Source organism: Chionomys nivalis, chromosome 10 (genome assembly GCF_950005125.1).
Source record: "Chionomys nivalis chromosome 10, mChiNiv1.1, whole genome shotgun sequence".
NCBI classification, from domain to species: domain Eukaryota; kingdom Metazoa; phylum Chordata; class Mammalia; order Rodentia; family Cricetidae; genus Chionomys; species Chionomys nivalis.
The window spans coordinates 3,009,124-3,030,249 of NC_080095.1; the positions used below are offsets into that span (position 1 = coordinate 3,009,124).

The 21,126-nt window shown below is 38.5% G+C and overlaps 1 protein-coding gene across 2 annotated transcripts in view; it reads right to left on the reverse strand.

Annotated features, from left to right (window-relative positions):
- Window positions 1-20,698, reverse strand: part of Macc1 (MET transcriptional regulator MACC1) — an 89,377-nt gene extending 68,679 nt beyond the window's left edge. The window contains exon 1 of one of the 2 annotated variants that reach the window (XM_057783052.1): window positions 20,685-20,698. The gene's annotated coding sequence lies outside the window, so the exon portion shown is untranslated. Of the gene's footprint in view, window positions 1-5,059; window positions 5,074-20,684 lie in introns of those variants that run through there. The other variant, XM_057783053.1, reaches the window with a different exon arrangement.
- Window positions 20,699-21,126: the final 428 nt, after the last annotated feature.

Below are 21,126 nucleotides of genomic sequence, written 5' to 3' on the forward strand. Positions count from 1 at the left end.
TCAACACTCAGTACTGAATTTGCATTTTGCTCAATCCTGGGGAAACATTTCCATGAGAGCAACAGCAATCAGATTCCTAAGCCACCTCAAGCCACTCCAGCCTAGAAACATGGTGCAATACACTAATGAAATTTCACAAGGACCAGGAAATACTTTCCTTTTTTTTTTTTTTTTTTTTTTTTTTTTTTTTTTTTTTTTTTTTTCTGTTTCCAGGCAAGGAGTTTCAGTAGGAGTAGGTATGTGCCATATTCTAGCCAGCATCCATTCTGACGGGCCCAGAGGTCATTTCCACATCATTGATTAATATTTTATTTTTTAATCATATTTTCTCTTTTAAGGAAGAGAACAAACTACCTTTTTTCATTTTACATACCAATTCCAGTTCCCATTCCCTCCTCTCCTCCCATCTCTCCAATTTCTCCCCCCTTCCACCTCCCCATCCACTCCTCAGAGAGGATAAGGCACATTGCTCTTAGGAAGGACGAAGGCCCTCCCCATTACATCCAGCCTAAGCAAGGATTCAAAGAGAATCCTTCAAAGAGAATGAAAGAAAATAAGTTACAAAAAGTCAGTACGAGAATCAGGGACAAATCCTGGTGCCACTGCCAGTGTCCCCGCAGTCTGCCCCAACTATACAACTAAAACCCACATTCAGAGAGTCTAGCTTGGTCTTATGCTGGTTCCTTTCCTGTCCAGCTGGAGTTGGTGAGCTCCCGTTAGCTCAGGGAAGCTGTTTCAGTGGGTGTCCCCATCATGGTCTTAATCTCTTCACTCATATTCTCACTCCTTCCACTCTTCAACTGGACTTTGGGAGCTCAGTCCAGTGCTTCAATGAGGGTCTCTGCCTCTGTTTCCATCAGTTGTTGGATGGTTCTAAGGTGACATTTAAGATAGTCATCAGTCTGACTACAGGGCAAGACCAGTTCGATTACACACTTCCCTATTGCTTAGAGTTTTAGCTGGGGTCATCCTTGTAGATTCCTGGGAATTTCTCTAGTGATAGCTTTCTTGTTAGCCACATAATGGCTCCATCAAACAAAATATCTTTTCTTGCTCCCCGTCTCTGTCCTTCCCCCATCTTGAATGACCCATTTCCTCAAGTTATCCTCCCCTTCCCCTTGACCCCCTCTTCCCCTTCTGCCCTCCATTCTCCCACCATGTCCCAATTTTGTCGGATCTTGTCTATTTCCCCTTCCCATGTTTCTCTTAGGGTTCACTGTGTTACTTAGCTTCTCTAGGATCATGAACTTTAAGGCTCAATGTACTTTGTTTATAGCTAGTTTCCACTTATGAGTGAGTTCATGCCATGTTCATCTTTCTGAGTCTGGGTTAACTCACTCAAAATGGCTTTCTTCTAGTTCCATCCTTTTGTATGCAAATTTCAAGATGTCATTTTTTTTTACCACTGAGCAGTACTCTATTGTGTAAATGTGTCACCTTTCCTTTATCAATTCTTCAGTTGAGGGCCATCTAGGTTGTTTCTAGGTTCTGCTATTACAAATGCTGCTATGAACATAATTGAACAAATGTCCTTGTAGTATGATTGAATATCTTTTGGGTATATTCCCAAGAGTGGTATTGTTGGGTCCTGAGGTAAGTTAAATCCCAATTTTCTGAGGTACTGTCATACTGATTTTCAGAGTGGTTGTACAAGATTGCATTCCCACCAGCAAAGGGAAGAGTGTTCCCTTTACTCCATATCCTCTCCAACATAAGCTATCATCTGTGTTTGATCTTAGCCATTCTGACTGGTGTAGGATGGTATCTCAGAGTCATTTTGATTTGCATTTTCCTGACAGCTGAGGATGTTGAACATTTTCTTAAGTGTCTTTTGGCCATTTGAGATTCTTCTGTTGAAAATTCTCTATTTATATTTGCATCCCATTTTTTGATTGGAGTATTTGTATTTTGATGTCTAATTTATTGAGTTCTTCATATATTTTGAAGATCAGTTATCTGTCTGATGTGTGGTTGGTGACGATCTTTTCCCATTCTGCAGGCTGCCATTTTGTTTTGTTTACCATGTTCTTTGCTTTACAGAAGCTTCTTTGTTTCAGGAGGTCCCATTTATTTATTGTTGCTCTCAGTGTCTGTGCTACTGGGGTTAAATTTAGGAAGCAGTCTCCTGTGCTTATGTACTAAAGGTTAATTCCCACTGTTTCTTCTATGAGGTTCAGTATGATTTGATTATATTGAGGTCTTTGATCCATTTGGACTTGAGTTTTGTTCATTTCTTTTTTTTTTTTCCAATTTTGTAGAGTACAAGTTTTTTGTTGTTGTTGTTGTTGTTTTTTGGTTTTTCGAGACAAGGTTTCTCTGTGGTTTTGGAGCCTGTCCTGGAACTAGTTATGACCTAATGAGTCTTTAGAGTTCCTGGATGTCTGGTTTTATGTTTCCCTTTTCATTTCTGATTTTGTTAATTTGGATGTTATCTCCCTGCTTTTTGAGTAGTTTGAATAAGGATTTGTATATCTTATTGACTTTCTCAAAGAACCAGCTCTTTGTTTCATTGATTCTTTATCTTGTCCTCTTTGTTTCTATTTTATTGATTTCAGCCTTCAATTTGATTATTTCCTATTGACTACTCCTCCTAGGTGAGTTTGCTTCTTTTTGTTCTAGAGCTTTGAAGTGTGCTGTTAAATCTCTAGTGTGAAATTTTTCCACTTTCTTTATGTAGGCACTTAGTGCTATAAACTTTCCTCTTAGCACTGCTCTCATAGTGTCCCATAGGTTTGGGTATGTTGTGTCTTCATTTTAGTTGAATTCTATGAAGTCTTTAATTTCTTTCTTTATTTCCTCCTTGATCCAAGGGTGGTTCAGTTGAGCACTGTTCAATTTCTATGAGTTTATAAGCTTTCTGCAATTAGTGTTGTTATTAAATTGTAACTTTAAACCGTGGTAATCCGATAAGATATAGGGACTTATTACAATTCTTTTGTATCTGTTTAGTTCTGCTTTGTTACCAAGTATGTGGTCAGTTTCAGAGGAGCTTTCTTGAGGTGCTGAGAAGAAGGTATATTCTTTTATGTTTGGGTGAAATGTTCTGTAGATGTCTGTTAAGTCCATTTGAATCATGACACTTGTTATTTCTCTTATTTCTCTGTTAACTTTCTCTCTGGTTGACCTGTCCATTGGGGAGAGTGGGGTGTTGAATTCTACTACTATTAATATGTGGGGTTTGATTGCAATTTAAACTTTAGTAATTCTTCTTTTACATATGTGGGTGCTCTTGTATTTGGGGCATAGATGTTCAGGATTGGGGAGGAAACTTTTTCTTTTTTTGGTCCAATCTGTTTGGTGTATTGTAAGCTTCTTGTCCCTTCATAAGGAGATCCTTCTTTAGGTTGAGAAATTTAATGTTTCCTGTGCTCAATGAATCTATTTCCTCTATAGTATCTTCAACCCCTGAGATTCTCTCTTCCATTTCTTATATTCTGTTGGTTATACTTCCCTTTGTAGTTCCCATTCATTTACCCAGATTTTCCTTTCTAGAATTCCCTCAGTTTGTGTTTTCTTTATTGCCTCTATTTCAGTTTTCAAGTCTTGAACTATTTGAACAGTTTGTTTCACGTGTTTGGTGATTTTTTCTTCATTTTCATTGGTTTCTTTAAGAGATTTACTGATGTCTTCCATTTTTCTTTTGTCTTTTCCTTCATTTCTATAATGTAATTTTTCATTTCCTCTTTAAAGGTCTCCATCATCCTCATAAAGTTAGATTTAAAATTATTTTCTTCTGCTTCTTCTGGGTTAGGATGATCAAGTCCTCCTGTTATATGACCACTGGGTTACCATTTTGCTTTTTTGGTTGTAGAACAAATTCTTGCATTGGTGCTTACCTATCTCTTCCTCGAATTGGTATCAGCAAGTTTTTACCCATTGGTCCAATCCTTGATGTTATTTATGTCTTTGGGAACTGTTCTTGGTTTGATCTGTACTGTTGCTGTCTGTGATTCAGGGTGTCACTGAGGTCTGTCTTGGCCTGCTCTCTTTTTGTGCTCTCTTGGTTCTTTCTCTTGGTCTACCCTGTGCAGTCACAGCCCATGCTTGGTCCTCTCTGTATATTTGCAGCCTGTGTTTCAGAGATCCTCTGAGGTTGAGGGCAATAGCTGAATATTTTCAGTAACATTCTGCATCCAAAAATGCCAACCTACCTGACTAATGACTAAAGGTTACTTCCAATCATTCAAGTAGGATAAAAATATTCTGTTTTCCTTCACCTTATCCTTATCCTTATCCTCAGACTTTGGAGTTATCAATAGTCCATCAATTAGAAACTGAGTAATAGGAGAGATGTTGTAAGCAAGAGATGAATCAGGTCATACCCACTTCTTCTCAACTCCAAAAATTCTATAGACTCATATGGTGGGGGAAATTAATTAGGTAGACTCAGCTTGTCCTCTTGGAAAGGAAGCAGATTTCACATCCTATTTACAGTAAATTAACCACCTTTTCTTATGACAGAATCTCACCAAATCTAACCTTGAACCCAGTATGTAGCCAGGACTGACACACTCACTTCCTCCTGCCTCAGCTTCCCTAGTGCTGGGATCTTAGGGCTGCATCCTCATGCCTACCTTTTATTTTCTTCTCATTGACTCTTGTACTACTTTCCCTCCCCCATAAAATAAAGACGTTTGCTTCATAGTGTGAGATATTTAATACAAAGCAGTAATTTTCATGATGAATCTCATTTATTTTCATTTGTAAAAGACAACTGCCTTGTTTCTTTTTCTATTGTTATGATAAATTGCTCTGACCAAAACAAGTGGAGAAAAAAGTGTTTTCTTATCACACTGCTCTCTGAAACAAACAAGCCAAAAAGTCTTTACTGAAAATAGCAGCTTCCAAGGAATTCCAAAGTTAATTAAACTGGTAATGAAGATGGCCATGCCTACCTGACTATACACTGGACCTATAGTATGTTTCTGAGACCAGAATTATTAGATAGTGGACAGGATGGATTTCTCATTACTATGATATATGTAAACAAATTAGAAACTTATAGATCAAAAAGTACATTCTTTTGAAAATTTTAAATAGATTAAAGTAGATTCTTTACCTCTATGTGTCTGTCATTCCCACCAGCATGCCAAGCTCCTGGTGTAGATCGACCTCCCCAACATTAGTGTCTTTGGGAGTTCAGAAGGAGACACAGCCTGCTTCTACCCTTTGCTACAGTACTTCTCCCGCCACCTGGCCTCAAGATGCTGGAGTATTGGTGACTCCACAGCCTGAGGACAAGGAAGAAGTGGAACAGAACGTTTGTATTCTACTTGAATGATTTCAAATTGTCTTTGAGGCCAGACGTGGTGGCCCATGGTTTTAATTCAATCACAAGCCATAGACAGGTGGATCTCTAAGAGTTGAAGGTCAGGCTGGTCTCCACAGTGAGTTTCAGAACACTCAGGGCTATGTAGAGAGACCTTCTTTCAAACAAACAAAAAACAACATTATGTTGGGTCCTTTTATGGACCTGGCTGATGTTTATAACTGCTGTTGTTAATGTGTCATGTGTGTGTGTCACCATGCCCACAATTTAAGAGATGCACAGAAGCTTTCAGCAATGTTTGTGACATAGGTGAGGCATCCAGTTTTTAAGTTAGCCATGCCTCTTAGAGCTCTGATAGCTAGCAGAGAAACATATTAGCCTTACAGGGGCAGGCACATCCTCTAAACTTGCATCAAAGAACCTCTCTACCTCTCAGGACTGGGATAACCTTCTGAAATCATTCTCATAAATTCAGCATGTCTGTTCCCACTTTGAGCTTAGTTGCAGATGGAATTCATTTTAAGTGCTATGAAAATGTTTCCAGATAGAAATTTTGCCAGATCACTTTAAGGTATCTGAAATCAATTGTTCTAGACTCTGAGCTAATTTTCCCCTTTTTACATTGTGTTCTTGTGCAAAAATGATTAAAACTGTTCAAAATTGGCTTTCTGGTAATTATCAGATACTGGAAAATGCAGGACCACCACGGTTAAAGAAAGACGTACTGTTTTGGGAGGATTGTTCACACTGCCACTCTGCTATGCTAATAAAGTTAAACCTTGAATAGAAGGGCAGAGTCAGCGATTGACTGACAAGAATTAGCCAAAGATCTGTTGGAGGAGCGAGGAAGATAGATAGAGGGAGCAGGAAGAAATTAAGAGGAGCTTGGGATGATTTTGTGGGCTTTTCCATCTGGAAAATGTGGAGAGTGGGGTCAGATGTTTATTATTCCAATGTTCTTTGGGTTTATCAGATTTTTATCTCAATTTCTGACTCCTGAGTTTTTATTACTATTAGAACAATTAATGTAAATGCATTAGTATACCTTCATACACAATAGGATTCCATCATTAAATATAAGTAGTAAAGTAGTGGAAATGAGATATGCTATATTTGCCAAATGAAACATAAAATAAACATATGTATGTGCTTCGATAACCTGTTTTGTATGTAAAAATGACTTTGGGTACACTGATGAGTGGTACCTGTCTAGTATGGTTTGACACCCAAAAGTACAAAACAATATTAAGCATTTTTTACATTTTATTATTTATTTTGTGTATCTGTGGGTCTGTGTGGTAATGTGGTATGTGTATACACATATGAATTTATGCACCCCACTGCCCATGTTCAGAAGATAATTTCCTGAGCTGTTTCATTCTTTCTCCACATAGGTCCTGAGAATTGATCTCAAGCTTGAGGCTTGACAGCACCAAGCTCTCTGACCTGCTCAGCCATCTCACTGGCTCAACAACATAATTTTGTTTATCCATACATGGATATTAGGAAATATATTGAAGCATGCATTTCTTGCTTGTATTTTTAGTGCATTTTAAGTCCTTCACTTCTCACAATATTCCCAGCATCTGTTTTTCAATTTTGACAGCCTAAGACATTGTAACTTCAACCCAACTCTAAGCAGAAAACACAGAATCAACCAATTATTTAATAAGACCAACCTCTAAAATCATGAGTAAACAAGGGTGTTTGTGTTTTCCAGTAAACAGAAGATTTGTAAGATTTTCTTTATACACAAGATGACAGAAAACGAGTTGAAGCAGCAGTATCCTAACACATCATGTAAGTTCATAAGTAATGTGACAATAAGAAAGATTTAGTCATTTTATTTAAAAAAAACTGGATTGGTTTAGTTATATTGATAGGAAATAATAACCGTTTCTTTCCCCTGTTTATTAGAACTATCCAAAAAGAGAATAACCAACTTAGTAACTCTGCAAACACTGATGAAAACTCCCTACTTCTAACTATCAAAGTCTTAAGAGGTTCTCCCCATGACCCCAATATATAGATCTAGAATTAAATATATGATAAGCTTTTCAAGGGGAAATTTTTCCTCAAATACATTTATATGCCCCAATACCACTTCTGACATTAAAAATAGTTTATTTCCTTAAAAATTACAAAGAAGAGAAAATGTGCAAGGATATAAAGTTTTATAAGGCACATATACTTTACCTGTCATAAATGTGCATGGTGTCAAAGCAAGTAACTTTGAGCATTGTAGTCAAATCATAAAATATTTCCTATGAATCCATTTATTAAGAAAATTATTTAAAATCCACTTTACAGACTTCACTGTAAATATTTAATAGTATGCACAAAAAAAGGAAGAAATTGGAAAAATTTGCTTGGAGAAGATGTAAATCACAATATCACAGAGCATTCCCAAGAGGAGATAAAAACTGGAAGAAGTCCAGATTATCTGCTTTGTTTATTTCCTGCTTCTCTGGGATTGTTGTCCATTTAGGCCTTGACCTTGGCTGTCTAATGATCTCTCATCTGCTCTCTTGAGCTCAGGTCCCAGTGATTTTCCTGAAGTAACTTGACCATTTCCTTCCATGTTCCCTGCAGTGTTTCCTCTAGTACATATTTATTTAACTATTTCTAAAGTTTGTCTTATTTATTTTCTTCTCACATTCATTAATCTTTTTGAAGGGCCCTAGTTTTTTTCCTCATTCAAAATACCAGTTTTTAAAGAAAAAGTTAATTGATATTTGAGTCTTGTGTAAATCCTTCCCCTGAGATGCAGAACCTTGACGTTCACCTCCAGATGTCTCCGAGAATGCTCCTGACACGTGTGTGCACATCCAAATAACCTTCAACCCCAGCTCTCCCAATCACACTTTCATGTCACTCTGCCTTCGTTGACTGCTTCCAGTTTTCTCATTCGTTTTCCACTAAAATCTTAGATCCCTCTTACGCTCAGCCTCTTTGCTCATATCCCACAGCGATCAAGGCAACAAATCCAACTGACCCAGCCTTTTTCTATTGATGCTGTGACCTCTGCTCTGGTTTAGTCTTTATTATCCCTTCTAGAATCGTCTTCCAATCCTCCTCTTGTTGTTCTTTTATCTTTTCTTCTGTAAGACATTCTACCCAGTACCGCAAATGTAATTTTCCTGAAACATAAGCCTGTCCCTGCAAAAGTTGGAGAAATCCCTCTGGACAAGAGTCGTAATGAAACTTACAGAACATCACTTTTCATTGACCTCTCTGTGACACACACTTCCAACTTCTCCATTCTTGAAAAATTCTCATTTTTTGTTCACTGACTCTGTTCTAAGTGGGATTTCCCCCATTTCTTTGTCCTTTCCTATTCATTCTTGACTTGGGCTGTTGCTCTGTCAGAGGCACCAATTAGAAGGGACAACCACACAAATGAGGGCAGCTGCACCTTCCATATCCATATCTAATCCATTTACACTGTAACTCAAAACTTGCCCAGTTACTTCCTTGTATGGAATGCCAAAACATGTCAAAGTCCACCAGGCTCAACTCAAATCACCTTCTCTCAAAACCTGTTGCTCCTGTCTTCCTATCTAAAGGAACAAATACACTATTACCCACCCATAAGCTACTAATATGAGCAAGTGTGAGATCACCCAGAATCAATCTGACCCTCCCTGCTCTTCAGGCATACACCTCAACAAGCTCATTCTATGCAGCTAGTATCTCTCCCATGACTCTCCATCACTAGTTTCACTTCTTTTGTGAATGTCCTATATTTTTCTCAAGGGATTGTTGCAATAAATGCACCACTCATTGCCCTTAATCTAAACCTTTATTGAAAAATAGTATGTAATGGTGATATTACAATTAGTAATGTGTAGTAAAGTGAGATGAAAAGGCCATACACTTTTTTGTCACTTAGCATTCTGGATATCTATTTTAGGTACAAACAGACTAATATACACACACCCAAACATAAAAATGTTCATTCGTGGTGATATGATTATGATTCTTAAACTTATTACAGTAACCAGACAATGCTTTTGCAATAAAAAAACATGTATTACTTTTATAAAATGCTTAGTCTATCTTCTTAAAGAATATTTAACACTCTGATTAGGAGAGTCCATGAAACTTCTAAAACAACATAGGCAATTAATGTTGCTTTTGGTTACCTCCAAGATATTGAAGATAAATGCTATTTTTCTGAAGATACTTTGGACACAGGACGTGAGAATCTGAGATGGATCTGACCTGAAAATCCCCTTTTTGAGGACCAGCTTTTATAGTACATTGAGTTTCCATGCAAGCTTCTAAGGGAGGAATGCAACCAACAGAACCATGCAGGTGTGATGCCTGTGAACGACACAAAGACCAGCATTGCAAGATTTCTCTAAGGGTACTATAGTGGTCCTCATGTCTTGACAGTAACCAACAGTTCTCTAATTGGATTTAAATCTCTCTCAACAGGAGAAAAACCGTGGCAGGTACTGTGAACCTAGCCAACTACCTGGTCTCCTGAGGTCACTGATTTTAGAGGAGAACATATTATCACCACTTTACTAAACCAGTGTGCTTCCTAACTGCATTCCAATACTTATTCATGGATGCATAAATAAGTGGACCTCTCATCCTCAAAAAAAAAAAAAAAAAACAAAACAAAAAAAAAAAAAAAAAACAACTTCTCTTGGCTACAGATGGAGACGATTCAGAAAGCCATAACTGTCTAAAATGCAGAGCACAAATGAACATGGGGTATCCCACCCCAATTGATACATCAACAACACAAAACGCCTGTACCCAAGGTTCAGGGAACATTTCAGAAAAGAGGGGGTAGGAAATCTGCTGTAAAATTGGGCCTCCTAAAAATGACATGGAGACTTCATCCACAATACCTTAGCAATCTAACTGCTTAAACAAGTCCTGAGCGAGGAAATCATTGATAAACAGGTTAATACGGAAACATAAGAAGTTTCCCGTAGGCTGGGCGGTGGTGGCGCACGCCTTTAATCCCAGCACTCGGGAGGCAGAGGCAGGCGGATCTCTGTGAGTTCGAGACCAGCCTGGTCTACAAGAGCTAGTTCCAGGACAGGCTCCAAAACCACAGAGAAACTCTGTCTCAAAAAACCAAAAAAAAAAAAAAAAAAAAAAGTTTCCCGTAAAGAACTACAACTAAGGAATGCTGAGGGCTGAAGAAAGTTTTTTCCCCAGAGACGAGTGCCTAAGTGGTCAGTCTGAAATCATACACATGCAATTAACACTAAATAAACGAAGCCCAGTGTATTTCTATACTAAACTTAAAAATAAAAATAATATCCAACCATTCCAAAATACCTTGGTATATCTTCTACCTGGTCCTCTCTCTCTGCTGGCCACACTACCACACTTAGAAGTAGGCATTTACCTGATATATCACATGACTTCATTCTCATACTCCATTATAATTTCTATACTTTACATGTCACTTCTAATACAAACTGCCTTACTTCCTCTGTCCACAGTGCTAAGCAAACTGCAGATAGAACAAATATTTAATGAATAAGTAATATCTGCTGCCATTTGCCTCATGTTGACTTACAGGGATTCTTCCCTGATTTCAGGAAAAAGTGCACACGCCTTAGGCTGACATTTGAAAACCTTTACATTTACAGGCTCCCCACCTTTTTTCTCATTTTATTGTGCTTTTGCTCTGTTCTCCCCCAAAATCCCATCCCAAGCTTAGTCAGTAGTGAGGAGTGGTGTCGTTTTTCCTAATCACTGCTGTATTTCAAAATAGATCTGTTTTCGTATACTATATACTCAGAAATTATTTGTTGAATTAATGTTTGAATAAATTGCTTAACTTTTCCAGATACAGTCCCCACTTCCATATTATCTAAAAGCTGTTCCCTCCAAGTTTACCTCTTTAATTTCTTCTCTCAAGTGTACAAAGATTTGTAACATTTGGTCACATTGTAAGCAAGAAATTTGATACTTATTAGGCAAGTTTAAACTGAAGAGTGCTCCAGCTAAAAAAAATAGCACTTATTTTAATCCTTGAAGAATGCCTCTTTCATGTTATCTAAGTAAAAACTATATATGGCTCTCAAAAATAGCTAAAGGAGGTAAAATATTTAATACAGTATTTGACATATGAAAGTATTCTAGTAATGTTAGGCATTACTATTAATTATTATTATTGCTATTAATTTAATTATAACAAAACTAAATGGCATTTAAAGGAAAAGTCAGTCAATCTCTTAAAGTGTCAACTAAGAAAGAAAGGAGATAATTTAAAATAAAATTGTTCATCATACTTTAGAGATTATAATGTTTCAATAATACCAAAATCTCCAAAATGACAGGAGTACCCCCACTTTCCTTTATATCCAGGAATATTATTTGATACCAATTTTACAAACAAACTTGCCCATAATGGGAATAAATAGGAAGTCTGATTTTGTCTGGGAAAACAGTATAGTATAAACATGTTGGAACACAGTTCTTCAGTATTTTATAAAACAAGACAAATATACCTCTAGATAAGCAAACTCACTCCTAGAAAAATTCTCTAGGATTATTCTGAAGTTTGTAAGAGAATGTGATGGAGAATCTCACAGTTTTATTCATTATAACAAAAGGAAGTTGTGGGAATTAATGGGTCATTCTGTAGAATCGACAAAGATTAATCTCAAAAATATGTTGAGAGAAAAGATGGAGTTACAAATGAATAATGTATACCTTAATGTCTACATAAAATGCCTACATATCCAAGGCAATGCTATACATTGCCTGTAGATATACTCACACAGCAGTGGAATAGATAGATAGATAGATAGATAGATAGATAGATAGATAGATAGATAGATGAGAGATAGATAGATAGATAGATAGATAGATAGATAGATAGATAGATGGATACTTTAAAAAATTGTAAAACAAAAATATACTCTGACACGATCCTTAAGCTTGGAGATGAATTGACTTAAAGAATACTTTTTTCTTTATCTTTAATGCTATTCTTTCCTGAATTTGAGACAAATACACAAATTTGTGTGATAACTATCTTCAATTATCCTATATTTTAGAGAAACATTTGAAAAAATTTATTTCTATATTAGCAAAACTAAATGTACAAACTTTCTCTCTTATTCCTGAGCAAACAAATAACAGCAGCAAAAAAAAAACAAAAATCCATCTCATGTCTTGGTTAGATATGAGAACATTTCTGTTTGTTCTCAGAAATGAATCTTTATTTTATCCCTGATGTATACATCTGAGAAAGATGGTCCTAGTTAGTAATCAAGAGAAAACCCCAAGAGAAAGCCACTTCATAAAGTGGGCATCTTTCCACTGGCTTCCTTTACCCCTCCATGCCTGGAGACTCCTAGTTTTACTCCTCCCGAGAATGAGTGGGACAGGCTGAAGGTCCTGTTAGGTCTTACTGTTGTGAACAGCACTTGCTCTCCTTGCTATGCTTCTGGCTGCCCTGATGAACAATGTAGTTTCCCTTTCTGCTTACAGATCCACTTCTGTTTCCAGTGGCCCAAGGTGTTGCTGTCACTCTCTTAGGCTACGAAGTCTAGAAACTGCTGCAGTGCACCCGATAATCTCCCCAACTTTCTCCCGAGCCCAGCTTTGTCCATTGCTCTGGGCCCAGCTAAAGGTCCACTACTTCGCTCATTTCCCTCTGGAAATTCATCACACTGTCACTGCCCCTTTTGCCAGCATCCTGGGGACTCATCTTTCTGTTTTGCTTATGAATGACTCCTACACATTCACTTTTCTAACCCCCAGTGCCTTCAATTCAAAATAAAGACTTAGACAAGCTGCTTCTTAAACCCATCACTGCCATTCTGACCATCACACTTTCTAAACTGTGAGATTAGCAGTAGTGACTCCCTGAGCTGCCCCTCGGTGACCAATTAATGAGCCCTTCCTCCTGCTAACTATTTTGAGTATTTATCTTCTGGGATAGAAAACGTTTGCTTGAAAAGAACAGGGCTGAGCCAGAGACCTGAGCTGGAGCAGGCCTGGGACAATGAACTCCTCGGGAGCAGGAGCAGATCAAGACCGGGGTCATTGGCGGAAGCAGGACTGGGCCAGCAACAAGCTGCATGGGAGCAGGACCAAGCCAGAGCAGTCCTGAGCTCCACCAGAATGGATCCAGATCAGGGACATTTGTGGAGGCAGGACTGAGTGAGCGAAATAGGCCAGAGCAGACTTGAGACAGCAAATTCCACAGGAGCAGGTAGAGGGGAGTAACTGCTGACCCAGTGGGCCAGAGCCAGAGAGGGGTGCAGGTCCGAATGTGAATCTGGGACCTTCGAGGGAGTAGACCTAAACCAGAACCCCTGTGGATCTGGGAGTGAGTCAAGACTTCCGAGGAACTAGGCCGGAGCCAGGACCTCTGTGGGTCTAGGCATGAGTCTGGGACCTTTGAAGGAATAGGCAAGAACCAGAGATCTCTGCAGGTCCAGGCCTGAGTCTGGGACCTCTGAGGGAGTAGGCCTGAGCCTGGACCTTTGTGGGTCTGGGCATCGGTCTAGGACCTCAAAAGGTATGAGGCTCACCTTCCTAGACTTGGATGGAGCGGGGAGGACCTTGGACTTCCCTCAGGGCAGGGAACCCTGACTGCTCTTTGGACTGGAGAGGGAGGGGGAGGGGAAGGGGGGAGAATAGTGGGGGGAGGGGGAGGGAAAAGGGAGGCGGGGAGGAAGCTGAAATTTTTAATTAAAAAAATTAGACGTAATAAAAAGGTATAGGCAGAGAACTGGAGAGATGGCTCAGTGGTTAAGATAAGATACTGACTGTTCTTCCAGGTGTTCTGAGTTCAAGTCCCAGCAAGGACATAGTAAATCACAACTACCTAAAATGAGATCTGGTGCCCTCCTCTGGCCTACCAGCATACCTACAGGCAGAGCACTATATATGTAAAAAAATAAATAAAAGATAAAACTTTAACAACAACAAAGTCAGGCAGTGGTGGCACACGCCTTTAATCCCAGCACTCGGAAGCAGAGGCAGGCAGATCTCTGTGAGTTCGAGGCCAACCTTGGCTAGGACAGGCTCCTAGAGAAAGCTACAGAGAAACTCTGTCTTGAAAAACCAAAGGAACAGGCAGAAACCAAAAACAACTACAGTTCCAGGTGAGAGTCTGGGACCTCTGAGGGAGTAAGCCTGAGCCAGGTTCTGTGCGGGTCTGGGTGCACCCAAGTCTGGGACATCTGAGGGAGTAGATCAAAGCCAGAGACCTTTGCAGGACCAACCACAAGACAGGGACCTCTGCAGGACCAGGGACATTTACAGAAACAGGTCTGAGCTGACCACCTGGGCCAGAGCAGGCCTGAGACAGTAAACTCCATGGGAGCAGAGTAAAGCCTGGAAGTAAGTGCTGAGTGACCTCCAGGAACACAGAGTAACCAATGGGGTAACAAGAACCGTGGCACTGTGCCACGAAGATCAACCATCTGAGCCTTGGATTCACTGGCACCTAGAAGATTAATCAGCAGAATCAAAGACAGCCCCACCCACACCTATTAGAGGAAAAGATGATTAGACAAGGTAAGAACACATGCAAAACCACAAAGAGCAACACGACACCAGTAAAATCTAGAGACCCTACAATAGCAAGACTGAATAACCAATTTCAATGAAGCAGAAGAAAATGATCTAAAAAATAACTTCAGGAGAATGTTTGGAACTTTTATAGAGGAAATGAGAAATTCCCTCAAAGAAATGGCAGTTTAAAAAAAATGGGGTACATCAGCAAATCCCTTAAAGAAAACCAAGAAAAAGCAATCAAATGACGAAAAAAAAAAAAAACTGTTCAAGACTTAAAACATGAAATAGAGACAATAAAGAAAACACAAGCTGAGGGAATTAAAGAAACAGAAATCATGAGAAAACAATTAGGTACCACAAACACTAGCATGAACAGCAGAATACAAGAGATAGAAGAAAGAATCTCAAGCCCTGAATATACAATAGAAGAAATAGACTCACCAATTAAAAAAATCATTAAATCTAACAAAAGCTTAACACAAAATATTCAGGAAATATGGGACACAATCCAACTGAGGGCTGAAATCAACAAAATACAAACAAAGAAAACAATACAAAGAATCAATGAGATGAAGAGTTGGTCCTTTGAGAAAATCAACAAAATAGACAAACATTTATCCTAACTAACCAAAAGATAGAAAGAGAATATCCATATTAAAAACTAGAAATAAGGCCGGGCGGTGGTGGCGCACGCCTTTAATCCCAGCACTCGGGAGGCAGAGGCAGGTGGATCTCTGTGAGTTCGAGACCAGCCTGGTCTACAAGAGCTAGTTCCAGGACAGGCTCCAAAACCACAGAGAAACCCTGTCTCGAAAAACAAAAAAAAAAAAAAAGAAAAGAAAAAAAAATAAATAAAAACTAGAAAAGGGGGACATAACAATAGACACGGAGAAAATACAAAGAATCATCAGGTCATATTTCAAAAACCTGTACTCCTCAAAATTGGAAAACATTAAAGGAAATGGAAAACTTTCTGAATAAATATCACAACAAAATTAAATCAAGTCCAGATAAGCAAATTAAACAACATATATTGCTGGAGAAATAGAAACAGTCATCAAAAGTCTTCCAACCAAAAAAAGCCCAGGACCAGATGGTTTCAGCTCAGAATTCTACAAGACTTTCAAAGAAGAGCTAATACCAATACTCCTCAAATTATTCCACACAATAGAAACAGAAGGAACATTGCCAAACTCTTCTTATAAGGCTACAATTACCCTGATACCTGTTAGGAATTTTCATAGCACAAGCTCTCTGCCAACGCAAAAATCCCAATAAAACCAAATCACAACAAAGTCTTGACCACACCCCCAGTCTATTTTAACTGCTCCCCAGTAAATTCCCATCGTGGTCAACCCCTTCCCCATGGTCTCCTTGGTGGGACCATCTGAGAGTTGTCTTGATCCTTTTCCAGGGAGGGGTCAAGGTTTGGCAGGAACAGAGACAGGGCCTCCAAATATGGAGGCCAGAGACCAGGACTTACAATACCCAAACCACAAAAAGATGTCACTAAGAAAGAGAATTACAGACCAATCTCACTCATGAACATTGATGCAAAAATCCTAAATAAAATACTGGAAAATAAAATCTAAGAACACATCAGAACCATCATCTACCATGATGAAGTCAGCTTCATGTCAGAGATGCAGGGATGGTTCAACATATGAAAATCTGTCAAAGTAATTGACCATATAAACAAACTGAAAAATAATAACCATATGATCATCTCAATAGATGCTGAAAATGCTTTCGACAAAATTCAACATCCATTCATGATAACGGTCTTAGAGAGAACAGGGGTACTAGGAACATACCTAAACATAATAAAGGCAAGCTAAGAGCCAACATCAAACTAAGTGGAGAGAAACTCCCAGCAATCACACTGAAATCAGAAACAAGACAAGGCTGTCCACTCTCTCCATATCTATTCAATATAGTTCTTTTTAAAAAAATATTTATTATGTACACAATATTCTGTCTGTGTGTATGCCTGCATGCCAGAAGAGGGCACCAGACCACATTACAGATGGTTGTGAGCCACCATGTGGTTGCTGGGAATTGAACTCAGGACCTTTGGAAGAGCAGGCAATGCTCTTAACCTCTGAGCCATCTCTCCAGCCCCCCTCAGTATAGTTCTTGAGGTCCTAGTTAGAGCAATACGACGCCAAAAGGAGATGAAGGGGATACAAATCGGGAAAGAAGTCAAACTCTCACCACTTCCTGATGATATAATAATTTATATAAGCAACCCCACAAATTCTACCAAGGAACTTTGACAACTCGTAAACACTGTAAGTAATGTACAAGATTACAAGATACAAGATTAACTCAAAAAAAAAAAATCAGTAGCCCTCCTGTACACAGATAATAAAAAGGCTGAGAAAGAAATCAGAGAAACATCATCTTTCACAATAGCCACAAATAGCATAAAATATCTTGGAGTAACTCTAACCAAACAAGGGGAAGACTTGTATCATAAGAACTTGAAATCTTTGAAGAAAGAAATTGAAGAAGACACCAGAAAGTGGAAACATCTCCCATGCACTTGGGTAGGCAGAATTAACAGTAAAAATAGTGATCTCACAAAAAACAATCTACAAATTCAATGCAATGCCAATCAAAATCCTGGTAAAATTCTTCACAGACTTCCAAACAACAGTATTCAACTTCATATAAAAAAAAAAAAAAAAAAAAAAAAAAAAAAAAAAAAAAAAAAAAAAAAACCCAGGATAGCGAAACAACCCTGTACAATAAAAAACTTCTGGTGCCATCACAATGCCTGACATCAAACTCTAGTACAGAGCTACAGTATTGAAAACAGCCTGGTACTGGCATAAAAACAGACAGGAAGACTAATGGAAACAAATTGAAGACCCAGATATTAATCCACACACCTTCGAACACTTGATTTTTGACAACGAAGCAAAAAATATCAAATGGAAAAAAGAAAGCATATTTAACAAGTGGTGCTTGCATAGCTGGATATCAACATGTAGAAGAATGAAAATAGATCCATATCTATTACCATGCACAAACTCAAGTCCAAATGGATCAAAGACCTTAACATAAAGCCAGCCACACTGAACCTCATAGAAGAGAAAGTGGGAAGTACACTTGAATGCATTGGCACAGGAGACTACTTCCTAAATATAACCCCAGCAACACAGACACTGAAAGAAACAATGATATCTCCTGAAACTGAAAAGCTTCTGTAAATCAAAGGACACGGTCAACAAGACAAAATGACAGCCTACAGAATGGGAAAAGATTTTCACTAATCCCACATCAGACAGAGGTCTGATCTCCAAAATAGACAAAGAACTCAATAAATTGGTAATCAAAAGAGCAAATAATCCAATAAAAAAATGGAGTACAGACCTAAACAGAGAACTCTCAACAGAGGAATCTAAAATGGCTGAAAGACACTGAAGGAAATGTTCAACATCCTTAGTGATCAGAGAAATGCAAATCAAAACAGCTCTGAGATTCCATCTTACACCTGTAAGAATGGCCAAGATCAAAAACACTGATGACAATTTATGTTGGAGAGGCTGTAAGGTAAAGGGAACACTCCTGCATTGCTGGTGGGAATGCAAGGTGGTACAACCCCTTCGGATGTCGGTGTGGTGATTTTTTCAGAAAATTAGGGAACGATCTTCCTCAAGACCCAGTAATACCACTTTTCGGTATATATCCAAAGGATGCGCAATCGCCCCAGAAGGACATTTGCTCATAGCAGCATTGTTTGTCATAGCCAGAACCTGGAAACAACCTAAATGCCCCCCGATCAAAGTATGGATAAGGAAAATGTGGTATATTTACACAATGGAGTACTACACAGCAGAAAAAAATAATTTTCCAGGCAAATGGGGGAGCTAGAAAATATCATTTTGGGTGTGGTAACCCAGACCCAGAAATACAATTATCACATGTGCTCACTCATAAGTATTCTTTAAACATAAATCAAAGAAAACCAGCCCACAAATCACAATCCCAGAGAACCTAGACAACAATGAGGCCCCTAAGAGAGACATACATAGATCTAATCTACATGGGAAGTAGAAAAAGACAAGATCTCCTGAGTAAATTGGGAGCATGGGGACCTTGGAAGAGGGTTGAAGGAGAGGGAAAGGCAGGGAGCAGAGCAGAGAAAACTGTAGAGCTCAATAAAAATCAATAAAATTAAAAAGAATATGTTTGCTTGAGGCATTCTTACAACCCTACTGAAGGCACTGAATAAAGTGTTTTTAATAAAGGCTCAAAACCTTTATTAAACAAATAACAACACTTTTTTTTTCAGAAACCAGACTATAGGTCAGTTTCAGCTATTAGGGACTAAGCACCATATATTCAGTACTTCTGAAATATCCCACCAGCTATATTTTCATTCTGCATTGTCATAGTTTCTAAAAAGTTCACATGTGGATGGCATATCTCATACAAAATACTCGTTTACCTTCAGTGGTCACCAAATACCATAAGGAATGCTGTTCACATATAGCAGGACATACCTGGGATTTTGAGAAAGGGTTTACTGAAAATTAAAATATGACATGTTCAAGTTTAAAATAATTTCAAACTATATTTTGTCTTCAAGTTAGATAGCACATAAAGACATAAGATGATTTTTAGCAAGCTCTGGCTTTAATAGTCCTAATTATTCTAAGACATAGGCAGTTAAAATATTCTAGTTAAAATTAGCTACAGGGAAGGTGAGAAACTGTAATAACTAATGCATTTAAGTGTTCTGAATGAATTATAATCAAAGCTTCCAAGTCCATTGTAGCAATTAATAAAACTAACTTTACAATTTGTAGACTCTGTACCTAGGAAATCCTGAAAAACTCATCATTATGAGTTAATCATGTAGTTATATAAGAGTGGGCATGGAAAGAGCACCACTAAGATCCAGACAACTTTAAAAACATGCTTAATGTATGTCAACGTCCATTCCTAACTATTACGATGTAGACAGAAGACCCTGGCATGGGCAACTCAATATTAAGCTGAAATTGGGCACAATGACTACAGATTCAGATGTGCTTTAAGGAATCACTGGTACCTTAATAAACAGAAGGCATCATGGTTTTTTACTACATTCTTTTTGGTCATTTTATTGTGGAAAATCATAACGACACAATCCTAACTATTTATAAAGTCCAGTAGCACTGAGTAAATTTACACAGTTGCAGAAACCATCTCCAGAATGGTTCCATTGTTCAAAACGAAAACTCTGTACCCATAAAACAACCCCTACTTCCTCTTTCTCCCAGACCCTGGCAACCACCATTCTACTTTCTGTTTCTGTGAAAACTGACTGACTTAGTCACCTCATGTAAGTGTATATACTTGTCTCTTTGATCAGTTTCTGAAGCTTAATTGACAATGTAGATGGGGGTAAGTCCCTCTGTCAGGTCCTGCCCAGCACGTGCTAAGTACAGTATGATTTTGTGTGGTGACTAAGTCCTGTTTACAAATGAGGGAACTGGCGCTTCACAAGTAGAAACACCCTGTCACATTGGGTCAATCCAGCTTCACCAGTTTCCAAAGTTCAATCTTTACAACACATCGGAGGCCTTCTGAAATAGTATTTTCAGATCTTTTTAAAACCACATATTCCCCCAGCCAAGTTAAAGTGAGTTCTTCCTTTTTCTTACAATTTAATTTGCATGTTGTACATGTTCATTCTTTTTAAAACAAACTACCTAAAACCCCATCTCAAAATGTTGCTCTAACTCTGCCCCCACAAGTTTGTTGATTAAGTTTCCTCCCTGTTTTTTCAAGTAGGGTTTAGAAAAGAAGAATCCGTCCACTGGTTAAAGCTCCCAAAATGTATGAATTTCCCAGTGTGTAGCACATAACAGTGGTGAACAGAATAATATGTTTAAAAAGTTAGACTTACATCTACAGAAACGAGTCCAAGTGTCTTCATCTCAGGTACATGCCTGTCTCAGGGATCACCTGCTCTTAGCCTGACACAGCTGCCTGGGACTCAAATCCCTACCAATGTGACACCGATGCTGTCCAACCAGAAACTCTGGAAGGCAAAATGACTACAATACCCATAATTCATGCTCCACACCCAAAACTGTCCACTCAGGGATCTGGCTAGAGTTTCACTCTAAGAAAATGGAAGTTGGAAAAGCAATGAGGGGTTGGATGAGGGTTGGGTAGGGTTTGGGACGGATAGAAGAGGGTACATCTAAAAACAAACTGGACCTATGTCTCTCTCTCTCCATAAAAGGAAATTAAAGAGGTTTGATGTGTGCCAAAAAGTTCAAAGACTCCTTCGGTATTGACAGGAAATGAAAATTCTTTGTGCAAACAAATGTTCTTGCAGCTGT